Below are 21,115 nucleotides of genomic sequence, written 5' to 3' on the forward strand. Positions count from 1 at the left end.
AAGCACAAGCCGAGCCACGGGGTACAAAAATTGTGCTTTCTGCCATTTCTCGAGTGGATTCACTATTGTGATGCCCCATTTTTTTTCTTGGGGCCATATTCCACCCCTTTCGCTTCGCAATTGCATGCTGCACAGTTTATAACAATGCACAGCACCGTTAATAGTTGCCTTTATGTGGAGACCACAGAGGAAAAAGCCCAGATGGCCTTTATTTTGGTGCAATTCTCCTCTTCAGATGCTTTGTCTACTTAGGGGCAATGACCTGACTATCAAATCTCTACTGTACGTGCAAGACACTCCTTCTATAAATGTGAATTCAATCATGAGCAATCAAGACCAAAAGGTTCTGGGCACAAAGATATGTTTCTTCGGAATGTGAATTGGGCCGATGCAAGTAGCTCTGAAGCTGCTTATACAAAAAAATATTGAACATTAAAAAAAAAAACGTATTTTACCAACACCCAAGGCCATTACATGAAAGAAAAGCGAGTAATGAGGCTTCATTGTTATATGAAGTGTCGATTTGCTAGACTGATCATTGCAAATTGGGTGAGCCAACGTATTTGTTGGAGCCAGGATAGCGAGGACATTGGTTGCACACACACTATAGTGCCAATCCAAAGTAGGTGTGTGCCTGTGAAGCCAAAGTTTCAAAAACGTCATTTGCTTGAAATGATTATTGTAATTCTAATTTTGAACATTTCGATTGGGCTTCTTTGTGAGAACCTTTGAAAAGACCAGAAAGAGAAGTGCCCCTTAGAAGGCGTGAGCATGCTAGGTATGCCCAAATACTTGTTAAGTGAACACAATTAAATAGCTTTCCTGATATAATATGTGCAAATAGATCATTTATTACACTGTATGAAGTGGGCGGAAGACAGAGCATGAAACTTTATACTTTAGTGAGCACTTAAATATGGCATTGTTCTAGTTTTTCTTTCAATTAAAATTTTTTACTACAGTAGGATTGGGAGCACTGCTCTATTCTTATCCAAACTGCTTTCCTGCTCCATCCTGCTGCAAAGCACAAAATTGCTCCAAAACTGCTCTAAATCAGCTGCCTAAATGTGTTGATACCAAATTCGGCCAAACAAATGCTTTTGCAGCACAATGAGGAATTGTATTGCCTACAGAAATGCAATCTTATATAATTCCTTTATGCAACTTTGAGCAGTACAGTAATGCTGTTGCATGTCACGAGTTGTGTGTACTGCTACAAAAGCCGCCATACTCGGAACAATAGTAGCACACTGGCAGAGGTATAACACTTCTTGCACTGTGCCTGATACAATTCAGCATTTTGTATGCTACAAAAGAATGGAGCATAATGTTTGTTTGCAAGTAAATTTAAGATCTACCAGCAGATGGAGGGAATTGATTACGAAAAAATGATCTGTCCACTTGGCATAGCGCCTTTTGTGCCCTTTTGAATTGCTAGTGTTGAGAAATCTGAGAGCAGCGAGGGAAGTGGAGACTGCAAACTACTATGAGTTGTTAAGAACCTTGCATGGCTACAAAGTACTGCACTTCATCACTGACCCTCTTTTTTTTTTATTAACAAGCGTGTCAGGCACATGTAAGGTAAATGCATACTTGAAGCATTATAGAGGTGATGCCATGAAGGTGCCAATCACTAGAAATGTTCTTAACAGTATTAGAAAGCCATTCAAGGCCTATTGCCAGTGTATTAAACAAAGGAAACTCCAGCGTCGCTCAAACAAAACACGAGGCACCACTCACAGAAGGCAGTGAAGTCAAGAACCTGAAGCAGGAACAGGCTTCCCTTCAGTGTCTCCTGACCTGGTTGAAGCCACTACTGACCAGTGCTCAGACATTTGGCAACAGAGGCGTAAGATCAAAAAGAATATGCACAGCATAAAGAGCAGAAATGTGCTGCTCATTGATGTGAGCTCAAGACTAGTGGCGATTCATGAGCATATCAAAGTTGTGACTACATCTTTGAATCCGTAAATTTAGAGTTGCTAAACCTTGCATTCAATCTGAATATTCAGTTATGAAGTGCAGTAGCAAGCATTCTGTTTATTGTTAGTTTGTTCAAAATTGTTTTCCAGCCTGTGTACATGTTTTGCATGTTTTGCTTATCAGAGATGTGTGCATAGTCATCAAATCAATGAATGTTGTAATAAACGGGAATTCAATTCATGAAAGTTGTGACTCCATCTTTGAATCTATAGATTTAGAGTTTGCTTAGGGTAACAAACTGGATTCCAAGGGAAGGAAAGCGTAGCAGGGGGAAGCAAAAAGTTAAGTGGGCTGATGAGATTAAGAAGTTCGCAGGGGTCAAGTGGATGCAGCTAGCACAGATCTGGGTTAAGTGGAGAAATATGGGAGAGGCCTTTGCCCTGCAGTGGGTATAGTCGGGCTGATGATGACTGTTTACAGGCATTTACCCAAGATCGGCTCTGGGGCCAAAAGCTAACATAGCCATATTTACAGGCATTTACACAAGATCGGCTCTGGGGCCGAAAGCTAACATAGCCATATTTACAGGCATTTACACAAGATCGGCTCTGGGGCCGAAAGCTAACATAGCCATACATGACGGTGCTCGCGCAGCTACGGCCGGGGAGATTCTGCTGCGTCCACTCTCTTGGGGGGCGAACTGCTCCCGATGGACGCTAGTGACAAACTCACACTCGGAAGCAGAATGGAAGCACTTGAGTCTCCATAAACCGAGAAACCGTTGACACTCAAATGGCCCAATCTGAGAGCAGCACTTTCGTAGGGCTAATAGGAGAGCTTGCTGCGCTCTCTCTTCAAATATGCCGCGGGGCGAGAAGGGGCCCACCGCCAGGGCCACAGTGCTGAGCTGTCTGGTTGCTGAGCTCATGTTTAAACACGTTGCTTGTCTCCCCTTGGCATGGCTCGCTTGCAGCGCACCGCTGCTGTGCAGAGCAGTATCCAGATTTTGTGAAGGAGGCGTTCGCCGGAGAAGTTTGGCGTCCGGCTGAATTTCTGGGCTTTTGGCCTCTGCAAGGTCGGTTAGGAATGCAAAGAAAGGATTTTATGACACCTTTATTGCAATAATTGCCATATTATTTTATTGTATAATAATTAGTCAACTTTGCTGAGGCAGAAGAATTATGTAGTCATTTCATGATTTTTTTTTCTCCTGTTGCAAAATGACTTGAACAGCCCACGGACATGTATAGAAGGAGGGTAAACCTGCAAACAGGAAATTTCTCAACATTCACCTTTGCCTTTAGTTTTTTCATTTAAGATTATTCCAACCTTTATGTTCACGTCTGTTTCTTTATTTGGATTTCTTTGACGTTTGAGTTTGGTGTTGTGGCAACATCTAGTGTGGAACATATGGGAAGTAATTGCCATGTCTCCAGGGCTCTGGCGATCATCGATTACTGCAAAACATGAGAACGGTGAATTTTTTTTTAGTCATTATGTCTGCTTAATGCAAGAGCTGAAAAAGTTATCTGGGGAAGAAAGACTAGAAAAAAAGATACAGTGCCTTACTTTTGCCCCGGTGATTATGGTCTTGGTAGAAAACCATCCAATTCTTTGGAGCATCGAAACGACTAGTTCGTGAGGCTGAGTCAAGGCACAACATGGCATTGTAAGCGTGAGACAAAAATCGTGGCTGGTCGGTGAGTGGAGAACTAAAATCCTCAATCGGGGCATTCTATGAAGAAAGAGGACTGTGTGTCATACTGCATGCCTGGCAAAAAAGACACATTGCAAGGCCAGCAAATGTGCCGGTTCTTGATGAATCTCAAATACAGTCGAACCCGGTTATATCAAACCCGGATATATCGAATTTTGGTTATATTGAACTCATGGAATATCCCCTTGAAAATCCCATGTAAAAGTATAGGAAAGCCGCGTCATATATCGAACTCAGTTTCACTGATCATTCCATATATCGAACTTGGCACCACGCACTGGAAAGTGTGCCTTCCCCAAAGACGATCGCATCACCCTTGGCCGTTTGCCGTGTGACATTTTCAAGACCCGCGCCAGCACATGACGTTTGCAAGCCATGTGTGTGGGTGTGCCCATTCTTTCGCTGAGCTGTCTCCTTCAGCACGCTCTATGCATGCACCAAGCCAGCTCAGCCCATTTTCAGACAGACGTCGGATGCTTTCCCCACAATTCCTTTAACCAATTAAAGTTTACTCTCTCCCTTTCTCTCCAGTGTGTGTTGCGAACCCTCTTGCGCAGCGCCTTCGGCTGACGTGGCTATGGCGCCTGAGACGTTTAGAAGCAGCAGATTTTTCTCTTTCTCTCTCTCTCTTTATTTTTTTTTTGTGAGAGTAATTTTTTCTTATCGTAGTGCGTACCGCGGCTAGCGTAAGATATGGTGGCTGCAGTCATTTAAAACCAAAAAGTTTTTTTTTTGCGGGAGTCGTTTATCTTTGCATGTATGAATCAACGAAAGCACACAGTCAGCTGGTGCGATCATGATGCCCGCCCCAAGTGCGACGTGATAAATTGAACCAGGCTTGTGCAATCAAGCCATCACGGGCACTCTGCCAAGTTCGCTGCCGTTATCGCTGCGCATCTTGGCACGCTGCCAAGAAATGAGCTGTGGATAAGACGACCGAAACGGAATGACGCGCGTAAACGCATGTAAGCAAGGAGTGACGCATAGAAGCGAAAACGCTCGCCATTTGTTTTGAGCTGCTGTGGCGGCAAGAGTTCCAACAAGTTTGAAATCCTTCGCTCTGTCGCTGCCACTCGTCGCTGAGATGGCTCAATCGCTTGCATGTGAGCAAGCTGGCCTTAACGTTTTTTTTATTCTTTACCAAATTCTGAGGTGCAGAAGTGGAGGGTGGGTTCATTATGCGAGTGGGTTGATTACGCGACAAATACGGTATCGTTTTTTTTTCGTATCGTAAGTGCTGTCACAAGCCGATTTCTGTATATTGAATTATCGATATATTGAACTACTTCGTGATCCCCTTCGAGTTCGATATATCCGGGTTCGACTGTATATGCATGCAGAATGAAAAAAAAGTCTAAAATTTAAAGTGTAGGTTCTCGACATTCACCAAGTTCCATCCTCCGCACTGTGTTCTCCCGTGTGGAAGCGGTACACACACAGTGTGCATATGAGTCTTCAAAACTTTAATGCTTCATTCTAGTGGGCTCAAGTAGACAACTGAGGAGATATTGGCAAGTATAGTATGCTAGATTGATAATGAAGATGCATGTTTGGCAAATGCGCAACTTGCCCATGCATGGTTTATGCAGAAACCCTACTTCAGCAGTCTTACTAATGTCATTGAGAGCAGAAACTACATTAATGTCCAGTAATGAATAAATAAGTAGAGTCCATTATAGGCTCCTTCAGTGAAGTTTGCGCGCGACCCCTGCGCCACCTACCGCAGTTCAAACGAAACTCTGAGAAGGCGCTGTGGCTCCAGCACATGCTTTCAGACGCAGTTCAATGGCGGCAAGTGGTGGTCTCAGAAAAAAATAATGCAAAGAGAACAAAAAGCAATCGTCAGTATTGATGCGCCATGGATTACCGTAGGCACGAAGGCTAGTTGGGCATTGAATTCTTGATTCCCAGGCAGGCCGTACGAGGGACTGGCACTGCTTTCAAGAGGTTCTTTCCCATCAGAGTACGGGTGATTGTTAGCTGAACGAAAATATGCAGGTGCGTTAGCATAATTAAGATTGTAGATGGAGCACAATTTGTGGGAACTGTAATCAGAAAGCACAAAACTTATCTTTCTACATCTGAATTCTATCTTCTAGATTACATGACAGAAAAAAATGATTTCCTTAACCATTACACCGCAAAATGCTTGCCAATAGGTAAAATCACGATCAAAATTTTGCTGGTCGCTAGTCCGCTGAAAATCTTATTTACGTCCGAGTTCTGCAATAGTCTGAAATACGTCAGAATAAAGACCGGTTCATTTTGTCCGCTAGTAGCACTACCACACGACTCGGTCAGTCGAGATTAGACCTACAATAAACTTTTTTTTTTTTGAGAACACGGGTCCCGTAGAAGCACACATATGTCTAGCGTTGAATATATTCGTTCTGCTCGTCAGAGATTATCCGACTCTGCCAGGGATCTCGAACACACAAATCGCGGGCCCTGTAGCTGTGTGCTGCAAACCAGCGGCTCTAAACATAGATCATAGCAAGTGAAAACAAATTCACTATTTTTCCGAAGGAGCTGCGTCACAGTATAAAAGCAAAAAGAACTTTCTGAATCTTTGCTCCCACGTTTTGGCAGAAAATTTATTTGCCACTTCACACGCAAAATGTGCATGCGATGATGCCGGCAGCACACTGAAACAGCTTAGAGCAGAAGCAAGCTTGCAGAGGCTTTATCAGGGTCAAATTCAATCACCAGAAGACCTATTTGCCTGGGTAAAAATTAATGTAAATGGAATTGCAGTAATCTGGGTGCACAATGCAGAAATACAAAAAAGGAATAAAATTGACTTCCAGATTCACCATTGAAATCAGTGAAAGAAGCACAACAGCTCTACTACTTCAGGCCAGCGACGTCTTAAACACTTCATGTTAGTATCGCACCAAGCTCAAACGTCCAAGAAATTCAAGTAAAGAACAGTAGTGAACATGCGGTTTGCCTTAGTCTAGAGATGGGCAAGACGGCTCACTTAAGTGAGCAGATCGGAGCGGCTCTGCTCACTAAAGTGAGCCGGCTCACTTGAATGGCTCACTGGCTAACTTACATCTGTAGAGGTGACTGGATTGCTCAGGAGGGGCCGGATCGTTTATACATACTAATAGTAATACAAAGTAAAATCAATTTTAGCCCTTACGTGACATAGCAAGCGGTAGAATTTAGCATCTGTTGCTGCCTGTGGTTGTAATTGCAGTTGTGGTTTCTGCCTGTTGTAACGACTGGGGAAGGCGCTATGAAAAAACGCCGAACATTCGGACCACTTCACTCTGCTTTTCTTCTCTCTGGAGAACAACACGAGCCTCGATCCTCTGATGCCCGGCCTTTCCCTGTAGCTAATTGTGGGTTCATATTTATTCTTATATATATATATATCTATATATATATAATTTCTAACTTCGTCCGTGCTTGGGCAGGAAAAGAAAATGCGGACATAGCCAGCTTACTGATAACTACAACAAACTGAAAAACAGTGGTTCAGTACATACAGATGTCACATAGCCTAAAAAAAATAGTGCAATGTTTTGAGATGCGAGTATACTCCGCTTTTTGTATGCTGTCAATACTTCACCCCTTCAGTAACCCCGTGACGGAGCCAACTCATGGATGCAATACGACGCATAAAAACCGATTTGTTGAATGCACTGAGGGGCTATTAAATAAAATTCTTTTTTGTAGGGAAAAGTGTAAATGGAATAAACAGGACGATAAAGATGATAAAGAGGCCATAACAATGATCTAGCTGTACGTTTCGCCTTTAATGCAATGACGGACGCATGAGCCCCGTTTTCTTTTTACGCTTTCTTATAGTATTATTATTTCTCCAGATTTAATGCATAACAGTGTTACATTTGTCCCGACAAAACTCCCTAGACTACAAACGCTGGCTTGCATTTTCTCCATTTCTTTTTTCACTGTGCTTCAGTACGCTGGCTGCTCAGTGCCTCACCTTGTCCACGCGCCATCAGTAAGGAGACATTGGATGGCAGAACAGCAATTGTCGTGTTTCTGCCAGTGCGATAATCCTTTGTGTTTGGTGGCAGTTGTGCGACGAGTGCGATGGGCATATGGTCATTATTTCCCTCTTCTTACCTCCTTCTGACTTCTTTCACTTCTCTTCTGATCAGATGTATAATAGTTGCAGTCAGTGCTCTCTGTATCCCCTTCTATCTTCGTCATCATTCTACGTGCTATTTCATCAAAAGAGTGAACTGCATGTTCGATTGTCTTTTGAAACTCTAAAGACTTTGTCTTCAAATGATATTGTTGCACCAGCGAACAGTTCACAATCAATGAGTGTTGAGACATTGCTCGAACAGCAGCACGGCATTGAATGGCGCCATTGTTTGCCAATTAAGGATTCTTTACTCCCTCCTTCAGTGACATGTGGGCACAAGCAGCAGCAGCAGTGTGTGTGGGCACAAGCAGCAGTACGCCCGCGGTACCCGCGGGAAGATCCGAAGGCAATGGGTTTATTGTGACACTGACAATGAAGGGCGGTATAGTTGATTTTCGCTTTTCGTTTTGAAAACTTTCACCCAGCTCCGACAGACTCGCTGAACGAGAGAGAACAGGCCGGCTTTTAAAAAAAACTGCCTTTCCAGCCATCTAGCAGATCTCCATTCATAGAACAAAAGCAAAAGAACCACCTCACTCGCTCTCCAAACGAGCGGTACACTCCGCTCAAAAGACAGCTGAGGGAGAGGACATTATTGCGAATCTTGCAATAAAGGGCAGGAGGTTGCTTTTTCGCATCGCAAATAGGTGGCGCGGAAATTGCACCAGCAACCAGCTCTCTAAAAGATCTGACGGCTCCGACTGTTCCAACCAACTGCTCTGGATCCGACGGCTCCAGCGAATCCAGCTCCGACTTTGCGGAGCCAAATGGCGCACCCATTTTTTGCAAGAAGTGGCTCCGAAGATCTGGCTCGCTCCAGAGCGACCCATCCTTACCTTAGTCTGAAATGAAACATTCATATTTTGAATAGATCAGGGGATGAGGAAACAAAAGGCAGAGAAGATGAATGTAGAGAAATTACTTCTTTGCAAGTTTACCCTCTTTCTATACGTGGGCCTGTTCAAGTCATCATTTTACTCTGCTGTGATACAGGAGAACAGAAATTACTTGATTCTGCTGCCTCTATAAAGTTGACCAATTGTCACACAATAGGCATCACATCGACGCTTTGTATTCCTGGCTGTGCCGAGGCCAAAAATGAGGGTCACACTCTGGAAAGTGCATTGTTCAAGATGGCCTTTTACTAGCATCACCTGACTGAGAAATTTTTGGCCTGAGAAAGAGCTGAAATCAGCATGTAACCCAGAAAAAGGTCGGCGCTGCACATGTGTTATGCAGTGAAAGCACAATTCAGAAATGAGTGACATTGAGTGTGAACATCAAAAATGTTTTTCTCACATTGGACAGTTTGCTTGAGCAAAAATTTCTAGATTGTTAGCTGAGGATTTTTCGTGTTTAATGTCACGTATATTTAACTCGATGGCCTTTTTGCTTAATTTAACTCTCAATTTAACTAAAGTATGGCTTTTTGCCAAATTTTGGACTGATTTGGACTGGACAAGAAAGTTTAAAGTATATTTGGCATCAACTCTACCAACAGGGGAAAAATTTAAAATTCGTTGCGACTGATATATGAAGTATACTTAAATGGATAATTTACTTCCTTATTGAACCAAGAAAGCACAGAAAAGCCTTACATGAGGCAGTTATCAATTTATATAGAACAACACATGCGATAATATAAAATAAAATTTATTGTATCTGCTTTTGCATCTGATATCATCATCATCAGCCTGATTATACCCACTGCAAGGCGAAGGCCTCTCCCATATTTCTCCACTTAACCCGGTTCTGTGCTAGCTGCATCCACTTGACCCTTGCGAACTTCTTAATCTCATCCGCCCACCTAACTTTCTGCCGCCCCCTGCTACGCTTTCCTTCCCTTGGAATCCAGTCTGATTTATAGATATTTAACTGCAAGCAGCTTTTGTGTGTTCACGAAACATCAAAAGTCACTTGTTTAAAAAAAAAATTTTTTCACTCGGTGTTGGCTGCTTTTGGGGCTTGGAACATTTTGCATGGAATGACCCAGCAGTAAAGAGAATGCTCACAGAAGAACAGTGGATGGTTCAGTACCTTTTGTTGTCCATCCATGTCAGTCACATCCTCTTTTCACCAGGACTATGGCTTGATGCCTGCTTTTCTGCGCAGTGAAAATGATACTTTTCGTTGGTTTTTACTAAATCACTGTTTGTGTTGCAGGCAAGTGACTACCGTAAGCAAAGAGGATGGAGCTTCGATCAACAGACACTGAAGAAGCTGAGCCGACAATTTTGAACCGACAGAAATCACCACATAAACTGTGCATACCATCTATGAGGCACCTCACTGGGTAAAAAAACTTGACCAAAAGATAGCCATTTGTCCAGCTGTGACGATGACAGCTGTGTGTCTAAAACCACCTACGGCTTGTGCTGCTTCTCCTGTAGGGTGCAACAGTATCACGGGAGCTGGCAGCTTGGTACGAAAACCTGAAGAGGCATGGTCGACAAATCCTTTGCCAACCAACCAAGTGTTTCCTGTCAGACTGGTACAGTCCACATGCAGTGCTTGACAATGCACGCATATTATCTCTGACTGCTGTGACTTCCAGCCATTCTGCACAAAGTGGTTCATGACAGTCTTGACGTGATCGAGGTTTCAGTGAAGTCTGCCATGTTTGCATTACCTGAGGATATCCAGCCTGCTAGTTCTATGCAAAGTGCTGCCCAGCTGCCATGAATTTAAAAGCATACTTGACATTTCCATAAAATCGTCTGCACCAGCAATTGATGGTGAATGTGCTGTCAGGGCACCCTTATCAAATGTCATTCTGGTTTTCACAAAGATGGAAAATGGTACTGTATTCTACTCAAATAAAAGTGCCAAGCAGTGGCGTTACGTCTTTGCAGAATCTGTTCACTTGCACTGGGGGCGGTATTACAGAACTGCATTCACTTGGCATTCAGTTCCGGAACACTGTGTGATTGGTTGGAAGCACTTCCGCTGAACTGAATGCTTTTACGTCGCAGCAGGTTCCAAGAGGCTTTGAGTGGAAGTGCTTCCAATCAAGCAGAGCATTCCCAACTGAATGCAGTTCTGTAATACCGCCACAGGGGGTTGTCAACCCAGGCATCTGCTGTTACTGGCGTTCAATCATCTGATCACAAGTTGATATCCTTGTTGCCTGATAGAGGCAGAGTTGCTGCAAACCCCTCTACATCATGTTTGAGGGAAGCTTGGAAGAAGGGAAGCCTGAAAGACGATGGCTATGGCATAAAATTGGCAATATTTTCAGTCTTAGGGAAAAAGATCCTAAGCATACCCTTTTCAATCAGTTATCGCAAGTTGCAGGAGGGCCTCGTAGCTCAAGTGCCACCTTTCCACAGCACTTGGGGAGCTAGTTCATGGTGGCCAGAGCTCCACAGCAAAGCCCTGTGTACCCTGCCTTTTTTTTTGCACCTCAGTTGTGGTTCACTGTGTAGATATTGTGTCTGTACTTTGCCCCCCCCCCCCCCCCCCTCCCCCCAATTTTTGCAAAACGTTTTAAGAATTTTTCCTTTTAGATATATTCCTTATCAGGGTCCTTTGCATGCCTGTCCCTTTTTTGTAAGGTGTATCTGCACCGAACTTCCTTAAGTAGTGACTAATCTACACAGTATTGTAGTTTTTCCTGGTACTGCCACTTTTACTTTTGCAGGCCAGAGGATCCCTGGTTCCAGGCTGAGAAATAAATACTGAAGAAACTTTTTTTTTTTCACTTCATGACCTACTTTCTTCTCACCTGCTTCCCCCCCCCCAGCTTTTCTTCTTCAGAAGCAAAGGAGTTTTTAAACCCCTGCCAGTGATGATTGCTTTGCCCAGACGAAGGCAAGTCCACTTGTCAAAATGTTGGCTTGACCTGTGAACTGAGGCAGCAATACCCCCTTTACCATTGTTCAGTGCCCTTTATTGCCGAGAGTGATGACATAGCAAGAATGCTAGACCCTGAAGTGCTCAAGGTTTCTAACGAAGCCATCCAGATACAGTCACTTGCCAAGATGCATTTTGACAGCCCTCCTCATTCTCATTTAGTTCGAGCCAACGTTACTAGACTAGGTTCTTGTATCGTTTGTTCGAGCTGTAGTAATGAGGACTTTTCAACATTTTACCAGGCAAAGAATATAAAAGAACAAGGCCACAAAAGTGCTCTGGCGAGATCTTCTGTACAGCACGACATGCCGTGCAAGCGTTCGGAAGAGCAAGCAACAGGACTCCTGAGCCCCACCTAAAAGGCAAAGCCATCAGACTTCACGCAGTGCAAACTATCTTATCAATCCCTCTTCAAACTGTATTGACAGACCATGTGTCAGGACTCCTGAGCCCCACCTAAAAAGGCCAAGCCATCAGATATCATGCAGTGCAAATTATCTTATCATTCCCTCTTCAAACTGTATTGACATACCATGTGTCATGAGCATGTACCATCGAATGACTGCTTCATGTGAAAAGTCTTGTGAATGTGACATCAATGAAGCATAAGCATATCTTTGTATTGATGGAAATGCCTGAGGTTAGGCTGGCACCCAATAAGGTGATCTCGGTAATAAAACCCAACTCACACCAAATTGCAGAAACTAACAGAAGCCATAGCAGAAGTCTTAAAAACTGTGCCACAAGACAAAGATGTACAGAGCCTAGAGTGCTTGCTCGCAGAACAGAAAAAGCTTCTGGTCCAGTTACATAAGAATTACGAGCAGTTGAGCTTTTAGCACATTTTGTAGTAGTGCTACTGTGGCAGATACACAGGATGGTACATTTGTTCTGATAAGTCGTAGAGCAACTGCCTGCTTGAACCTGCTGCTCGGTGAGTTTTTGCGTTGACTGAGAGCCACTTTCTGAAACCAGTGAGTGCAATTTTTAATATTTGTTGTTTTTAAGGACTGTTAACTACTGAACGATTTGGGGTACATATTTTTTTCATTTTGTTGAACTCTGTAAATAATGCATTCAGTTTGTGAATGCGACTGCTGTATTTTAGCCTCCTAATTTTTGACAATCCTCATCTTGCTTGGTGTGTGTTAGTTTCAACAACTTTTGTGACTTGTTCGGGCATTCAAAACGGTTTCTTCACAAACTAAAATTATTCATTGCCTGTTCAGGGGAAACTCCTGTCTTTCCCAAGACTACTTTTGCGATGTCAATAACCTGACATGAAAACCGGCAAGTGGTGCTCTTTAGCCCCTGTATGGACCCGCGGTCATATACGGACAGGTGTCGACCACAGCATGCGAGTGGCCCCGCCTCTTCTCCTCCCCCCCCCTATTTTTTTCTTTAACGGGCGTGTGACTTCCTTCGCACGCTTGACAGAGGCGGGGCCGCTCGCGTGCCGTGGTCGACACCTGTCTGTATATGGCTGAGGGTCCACACAGGGGCTAAAGAGGTTTTCTTGTCGCGTTATTGAAGTCGCGAAAGTAGTCTTGGGAAAGACAGTCAGGAGTTCCCCTGGACAGGCAATGAATAATTTTAATTCACGTGTAACAGAAGCCTTCAGCTTGCATGACCCTCGGAAAGGAGACTATGAAGTTTAGGCATGCCCGACTGCCAACTCTAAAATGTGAGCGACATTGAAGTGCAATATGTAAAGTACAGCTCGTGCTCGTGGATAAGAGTTGCTCTTTGTTCTGCATATGCTGAAGCCACTTGGTGTGGTTTTCAATATTTATGTGGTTGTTAACCACTGCTAACTATTTAATGATTTGGTCTACATAATTTTTGTGTTCGAATGTTGTACTGAAGCATTCACTTATGTTCTGTGAATGTGACTGCTGTATTTTATCCTCATTTTTTTGACAGCTGACATCTTGCTTGCTATGTGTGTGTTAGACTTCCAAGAGATTTTGGGGACTGTTTCGTTCATTGAAATGTTTAGACTCTTTAGTAACAGCAAGTCTTCAGCTTTTATTGCCATTGGAAAGGAGCCAGATATAAAGTTTAAGCTTGCCAAACTGCGATTTCAGAAATGTGAGCGGTGTGGGAGAGAAATATATCTGCTCACAAATAAGAGTAGCTTTTTATGCCCCATACATGGTCATACATGATCATGCATGCTTTTCCAAAGGTTATCTCTTCATTTTTATGACACCAGGTAGTCAAAATTATAATCTGAACTGTTCCTTTTTGGCACCTTTCATAGTTAGTGTCACTTTTGAACTGTATATCTTAAATAATGCTGTAAAATGTTTCCTTCCACGAACAAAACGAATATGGGGACCGAGGTTCACCTGATGTATTCCTTTTTCTACAAAGTAATGCATAATTAGAATAAAATGAGTGGTAGCACCTAGGTATCGACCTTAGGGCCATTCTAATTAACTCTTGCATTTGGATCAGCAATCTTATTGCTATTACAGGTGCATAGTGCAAACATGAAAACCATTCAGAAGTGATCATTGTTTTGGCAGGATGAGGCAACAATTAGCCTTAATTCTTTCTGAACCCAACTTATAAGTTCACATATAGCAAAATATAAACATTTAAATCCTTCATACATTTGAATGTCCATTTAATGACTACAAATATTGCTAGAAAAATTGTAAAATGTTTCAAGATGCAATATAAATTATTCAGTATAAAAAGATTTAAGGATGCAAAAACATGATCCAGTGCCTCTGTTCAAGTGTTTTTGTCAACTATCTATACTGTGGTAAAGTACAGGCAGCTCTGAAAGGCCTTTGGGAAAATTTTTTTGCTTAAAAATATTTACACCATCCTGCTGTAACAAACGGCATAAATTTCGATGATCTTTCAGTTTCTTGCAAAACATTTTGCCTAATGTGTCGGGAGGAAGAAGTGCACAATGAACACTCCAGGCAGTGGCATCGTGATCACTGTGCGTGTTGGACCTGACTGTGTTTGCTGTTGCTGTGTTTGCCGCTGATCAGTTCCTGCTGATCTGCTCAGTAAACCCCCATATTACATTTGGTGGAGCTGCCGGTTAAGATCTATCCTCTTGTCCTGGAACTTTGCAGCCCCTCATTACCACCTCCTGCGATGCCTGAGGACGTTAACCACCAAGTCATACAAGTTGGCTCGGCCATCATCTTTCCCGGCTCTCTCCGCAGGCGAGACCCCGCCATCTTCAGCGACACTTACGACCATGACGTCGAGGACTGGCTCACATCCTATGAGCGAGTGAGCGCTTACAACAAATGGGGCGCGAAAACGAATTTAAGCAACATAATTTTCTATCTCACTCGCATAGCAAATCTATGGTTTCGAAACCATGAAGCAGACATTCCATCATGGTCCGCATTTAAAGCCAGCTTCTCTGAAGTTTTTGGCCGCCCGGCTGTGAGGAAACTCCACGCTGAAAAGCGCTTGCATGCGCAGTCTCAGCAGGTCGGCGAGAATTTCACGAGTTATATCGAGGACGTCATCGACTTGTGCAAGCGCGTTAATGCGCAGATGTCAGAGGCCGACAAGATCAAGCACATTCTGCAAGGCATCGATGACAACGCCTTTTAGATGCTGACTGCTCGAGATATCTGCACCATCGCGGAAGTGGTCACTGTGTCAAAGATGATGAACTGCGCAAACAAAGAGCCATAACTGACAGATGCAGCTGAACATTCTGCGTGCTCCTGCCACAAATCAAGAGCTTCATTTGGGAAGAATTGCTCGACAGCTCTCCCTTATGTCCTGCCATGAAGAGCCTTCCTCGCACCTAGCTCCCAGTTAGTGCCAGATTATTCAAGAACAGGTAGCTAAATCTCTTTCTCCAATCCCTCAATCCATGCCTGTCGCAGCTCCGTTGACATGTGCAGCTGTTGCTGCCCGACCACCACCTACATATGCTCTGCCGCAACCTGCCTACGTTGAGCTGCCTCCTGGTCTTGCTCGAGAACCTCGCAATTTATTCGACTGGCTCCAAGACCACGCAATCCCTGGCGCACGACAGATAACCGGCAAATTTGTTACACTTGCGGACTGGCTGGACATATTTCTCGTTATTGTCGAAACCGTCTCCCAGTGTCGGCACCACCTACTCATGGTTTTAAGTACTGGTCTTCGATGCCTCAGCATCCCGCACCTCCACCAAAATGTAAGATGGATGTTTATTGAGCAGATCAGCAGGACTGGGCAGATCAGCAGTCAGGTCCAACACGTGCAGCAATCACAATGCCACTGCCTGGAATGTTCATCGTGCACTTCTTCCTCTTCACAAGTGCTATACATGACAAAAAAGGATCTCGCTGTGCTAAATTAATGGAGGAAGTCCAAAAAGAAAAATGGGCACTAATATTAAAATCAACCACCACAAAAATATTCATGTTATAAAAATAAGCTGTTTTTTTTAGCTGTCAAAAGTGAGCATGCCTAATGTGCAGATTTATACAAGAATATACTGTTTAGGACAAGGGGTCACCATTCAGTTCTTTCAGCAATTGTTGCTGGCATGTCCGATGCTCCCATTTTCCCAACTACACTAACAAAACAGGAAAGCCAAATTATGAAGAATTTACTGTCTCTCTTGAAGATGTGGCATTCATAACACTTGCTAATGCTGAAAACCTTTTTCAGCTTGGGCTACTTAGGCTGATAGCTTAGTTTTTGCATATTCAAACTTTTTGTGGTTTATGGCTGGCATATGTTTGAAAAAAGCTTTGCAGAGGGCGATGTAGTTTGCCACCAAAATTTAAATCTTGCTCTTGGAGTAGTTCTTTGAAATCTGAGTGTTCGAACCCCACTCAACATAGCTGAAAGAGCTTCACACGTAATTGCGGAGGAGCATTTTAACATATCGGTGATTTTGATTTTGCTGGGACCCTAGGGAATAGAAATAAACTTATGTTGATGTGCAGTGAACAACTATATGTAAAAGCCCTTCAGTAAACTGAGGGACTTGAGTGTTAATTGATCAGGAGCTACTTGAAATTAAACTTTGCTTTCTGTGGCCCTCTGGTTGAAGTTCTAGTCAGATATTTGAGTCGTCATCTGAGCTGAAGTCAGTACTCTTGATATTGTCTTCGGATTCTGTGGTGCTGCTTCATAAAAATTCCACAACAGAAGCAATGTAATTGTGCGGATGATCCAAATTTGTAGCATGTGATGACTTCGGCTTGATATATTTTTATTGACACCAGGGTGTCTAGCAACTGGGAAAACCTGAAATTATCAGGGAAATTCCATGCACCAAGAAAAATCGGGGAAATGTTGAGGAATCCATCAAAATTTCGCCAAGTCAGGGAAACTGGCATGATAAATTGTGCAGCGCATTTTCACTTTAAGCTGAAGCACCGCAACTGCTATTATGCAGATTTGGCATTATAATTTTTAATATTTTCAGTCTGAGGGAAAAAGAATCTAGCCATGCCCTAGGCTTTTCAATCAGTTCTCACAAGTTGCAGGAGGGCCTATTAGCTCAAACCCCTCTACACCATTTTTGAGGGAAGCCCGCCGTCAAAGGGCGAGGATCGAGGCGGTCCAGCAAAAATATTGCCCACGATTACATTACTTCCTAATGCGAAATTTGACCGCAGCTCATCAGCTGTTCCACCTTTTCAATAAATTGAGGCAAAGATTTTGAGCAAGACACGTATGTACAATTACCGACAACTTTAATTTTTCACACGTAAAAGGAGAGAAAGACGATGGCTATGGCAATTAAATTTTCTTTATTTTCAATCTTAGGGAAAAAGATGCTAGCCATGCCATTTCTAATCAGTTCTCGCAAGTTGAAAGAGGGCCTCATAGCTCAAGTGCCACCTTTCCACAGCACTTGGGGAGCTTGTTCAAGGTGGCCAGAGCTCCACAGCAAAGCCTTGTGTACCCTGCCTTTTTTTTGCACGTCAGTTGTGGTTCACTGTGCGGATATTATTCTTTGTCTGTACTTCGCCCCCCCCCCCCCAATTTTTTGCAGAAAGTTTTAATAATTCTCCGATTTAGATATATTCCTTAGTGCCCTTTGCATGCCTGCCCCTTTGTATGATGTATCTCCATCAAACCTGCTTAAGTGGTGACTAATCATCTACCTGGTGTTGTAGTTTTTCCCGGTACTGCCGCTTTGACTTCTGTTGCAGGCCACAGGATCCCTGGTTCCAGGCTTAGCAATAAATACTAAAGAAACTTTTTCTTTCGCTTCTTGACCTACTTCTCACCCATCCTCCCCCTCCACACTCCTTCAGCTATTTCTCACCCGTTTTCCTTTCCCCAGCTTTTCTTCTTTGAAAGCAAAAGCATATTTAAACCCCTGCCAATGATCGCTTTCCCCAGATGAAGACAAGTCCATTTGTCAAAATGTTGGCTCAAGCTGCAAACTTGGGTGTTCCCCCTTTACCCTTGTTCAGTGCGCTTTCCCGCTGAGAGTGATGTCATAGCAAGAACGCTAGTACCTGAAGTGCTCAAGGTTTCTAACAAAGTTATCCAGGATCAGCCACTTTTCAAGATGCATTTTGACAGCTCCTCCTCATCTTCATTGAGTTCAAGCTGTAGTACTGATTCACTGCATTCGACATAAGTCAGCTCGAAAAGTGTCCGGTCGTAATTCTGCATACTTGTGTTTGCTGTCGTGGGCCGCCAATGTCGCGTTGGCTTCATATTATGGCAGGCGTACCCACATGTTGCTGGGCCTATTATGCGCTACATAGCGTTGTTCTTTACGATTTATAGAAGTGGAAGGTTTATTTGGAGGTCAAAATAGCTGCAGCTTTTAATCTGGGGACAGAAGGCCTTCTGGCTCGAAAAATGTGTGCTGTTGCAGTCTGTATTGTTTTCACGAAAACTACATAGTCGAGCGCGCAAGCACTGCATTCGACATAAGTTTTAGAGAAAAGTGTCCGGTCGTAATTCTGCACACTGAGGGCTGGGTAAGATACTTCGAAAGAGTATCTTCGATACCAATACTCGATACCCTGAGAATTTGTATTTCCAATGCCGATACAAGATAGACCGAAATTGAGTTTCGATACAGACACTCGCTACTGTATCGATAATTCAATACATGAATGAAATTGTAACATAATAAAGGTGGTAATACGATTAGCGCCATTAGAAAATTTTACCGTGCTTTCTGGAATTTTTAGAGCATTCCTATAGCGTAGTTTTTCTGAAAGGCTTGACAAATACTCCAACACGGAATTATTGCTTGGGTAGCTACCCTTCTCATTGAATTGAAGTAATGGTTACAGTTAAGCGATTGCTTCCACAAGCAGCCTAGTGAAATATTTCTTTAAACTAATGCTCTTCAGTGAAACCGACCTGTGAGAACTTGACTATACATACAAATACAATGGTGCAGCTTGCGTGTGTTTGGAGAGCTGAGTAGTTATATTGCCATTAGTGTGATAAGAAGCTTTTGAAGCTCTGAATGTTGTTAAAGACTAGAAGGAAAACAAGAAAAATAAAATGGCTAAACGTTATTTAGTCCGGAGAGAGCGCAATGTGGCCGTGCTAAAAGCGACACAAATCAGGAAATCCTCTCTACATAGGGAACCATAGCCACGTTGACTCAAGCATCCTGGAGGTAGTTAGGAAACACAAGGTTCACTAGCGTCGCTGGAGAACTATGGCTAGGTGCATAGATAAAAAATAGTATTTTTTTTTAACAAAGTGGCTAATATGGTGTCAACCAACTAGAGATATCTACAAATTTCATTCAAGGTTTGCTCAAATGTTTTTCGCAAGAAAAATTGTTTGACAACGCATAATGTTTTGTTCGAACTGAGCTGGAAAGTTGCATTCATAGCTTTCTTGTCGCGTATTTTATAAAATTTTGGACGTAATATTTAAAAAAAAAAAAGTCAATTGTAAGGAAGCCTGCATGTTCCCTGTGCAATTACAAAGGATGGATTTGTTTTCCGTCAAATGCCGTAACTACAAGAATGTGGTTAGCTGACTGCATCGTGATGGACTGAGGCCGTGCGCTAAGCAGAGCCGGCACGCGAAGCCCAGGGGTTTTGGGTTGTGCATAAGTCACTGCGTCCGACAGCACTGCATGATTCCTACTGTGTTTTCGCTTTGCGTTTCTGCATTGTTCATATAACTCTGTATGTCTGTTAAAGGCTTAGCAGCTTCGTGGTACACACTCTGTGCTCTAATGTAAAGCACCTCGTGAGCACCTACTTAACATTGCCTCCTTCAGTTTTAAAGAAAGGGAATCTGGAATTGTGGCTGACGCTGAGGGGCCGGGGTATTTGTAGGGAACTTAGGCGGTACTACAAGCCGAGCTGTTTCCGGTCCTGTACTACCGTCTGAGCGAGCGCCGTCAACCCAGTCTCTCAGCGGTTTTATAATTCGAAGTGTCTAGAGGTACGTCCGATGTACCCATTCGATTCTCGTAAAGATACGGCGGACATCGATATACAGGCTCATGGCCACGTCGAATGTGGCCCATTCCGCTTATTACGCGTGAATGAAACTTATCCTCTATGATATCAGCTAGCCGCGACTCTCGATGAGGTGCTACGAAGAGTGCGTCCATTCTAACATAGATCACTGTCTTCATTCAGGATTGTGTATGGCAAGCATTTGCTGTCACGCACATAGCTGCAGGCGATGCTACGTACTGCACCAGCTCCACCAGCTGGCATCGAGATACGCATATTCATGAGCAACTTTCGCTTCACACTAAACTACCACCTCGATCTGTCCGTAATGCAAGCGAGCTATTCCTAGCATTTACGCTGTCTTAGGTCCTGCATAGACCTTTGAAGATCTAGTGCCGGCATAACACACACACCTCACCATGCAGAACATTCGGCAGTCCAAAGTATGTATATGAAATGGCATTATGCTCGTTCCTCACATGCAGACCGAAGAAACAGGATGTTTCTAGCTAAACTCTTCGTTTAAATTCTACCTCAGAGCCGTGGCAGAAGACATGCCGAATCTACTAGAGGCCTGCGCTGCTACTGCGGGGAGCTGCACATCAACTCGTCGAGGTGAAGACCTACTGCACCGCATCGCAAGAGTGCACAACCGGAAAGCCGGAAGCGCGAATGATCCGAATTCCTTATGAACAGCAATGTTCATTGGTATTTAGGGGAAGACTAAAGTGCTTAGCCTGCATCTTTTTCTCGTCGTTGAATTTTACGTACATGTAGTTTAAACCCCTGCATGCTCGAGGTTAGTGTGACCAGACTGAATGGCCGCGAAGCTTTGAAACGAGCGGGAGATATGCATGCGTCGCCGGACTTAGGTAAACGGTAAAAAATGTACACTGCACATTTCGTTGCAGAAGCCGACTCTTGAATTTTTGCAGTGTGCCATGCAAGTGATCATTGCTACAACCACGCATCCATGTTCCCACGGCTGGCCTACCCCGAGGCACATAAATGTTCAACCGTGGACGTATCAATGATCGAAGAGAAGACAGATTTTCACAATATTGGGTGCGAAATCGATAGCTACCAGTTCTTAGTGTTAGAGAAATT

The 21,115-nt window shown here is 43.5% G+C and overlaps 1 protein-coding gene across 9 annotated transcripts in view; it reads left to right on the plus strand.

Moving 5' to 3' along the window:
* Positions 1-21,115, plus strand: part of LOC146184524 (uncharacterized) — a 546,446-nt gene that overhangs the window by 167,410 nt on the left and 357,921 nt on the right. For 4 of the 9 annotated variants that reach the window (XR_014708873.1, XR_014708874.1, XR_014708876.1 and 1 more), the window contains 2 exons: positions 9,927-10,056; positions 10,154-11,177. The gene's annotated coding sequence lies outside the window, so the exon portion shown is untranslated. Of the gene's footprint in view, positions 1-9,926; positions 10,057-10,153; positions 11,180-11,519; positions 11,539-11,857; positions 12,959-21,115 lie in introns of those variants that run through there. The other 5 variants (XR_014708881.1, XM_084609410.1, XR_014708877.1 and 2 more) reach the window with 4 other exon arrangements.

This window comes from Amblyomma maculatum, chromosome 7 (genome assembly GCF_055883805.1).
Source record: "Amblyomma maculatum isolate TAMU_Amacu chromosome 7, ASM5588380v1, whole genome shotgun sequence".
In the NCBI taxonomy this organism is placed as follows: domain Eukaryota; kingdom Metazoa; phylum Arthropoda; class Arachnida; order Ixodida; family Ixodidae; genus Amblyomma; species Amblyomma maculatum.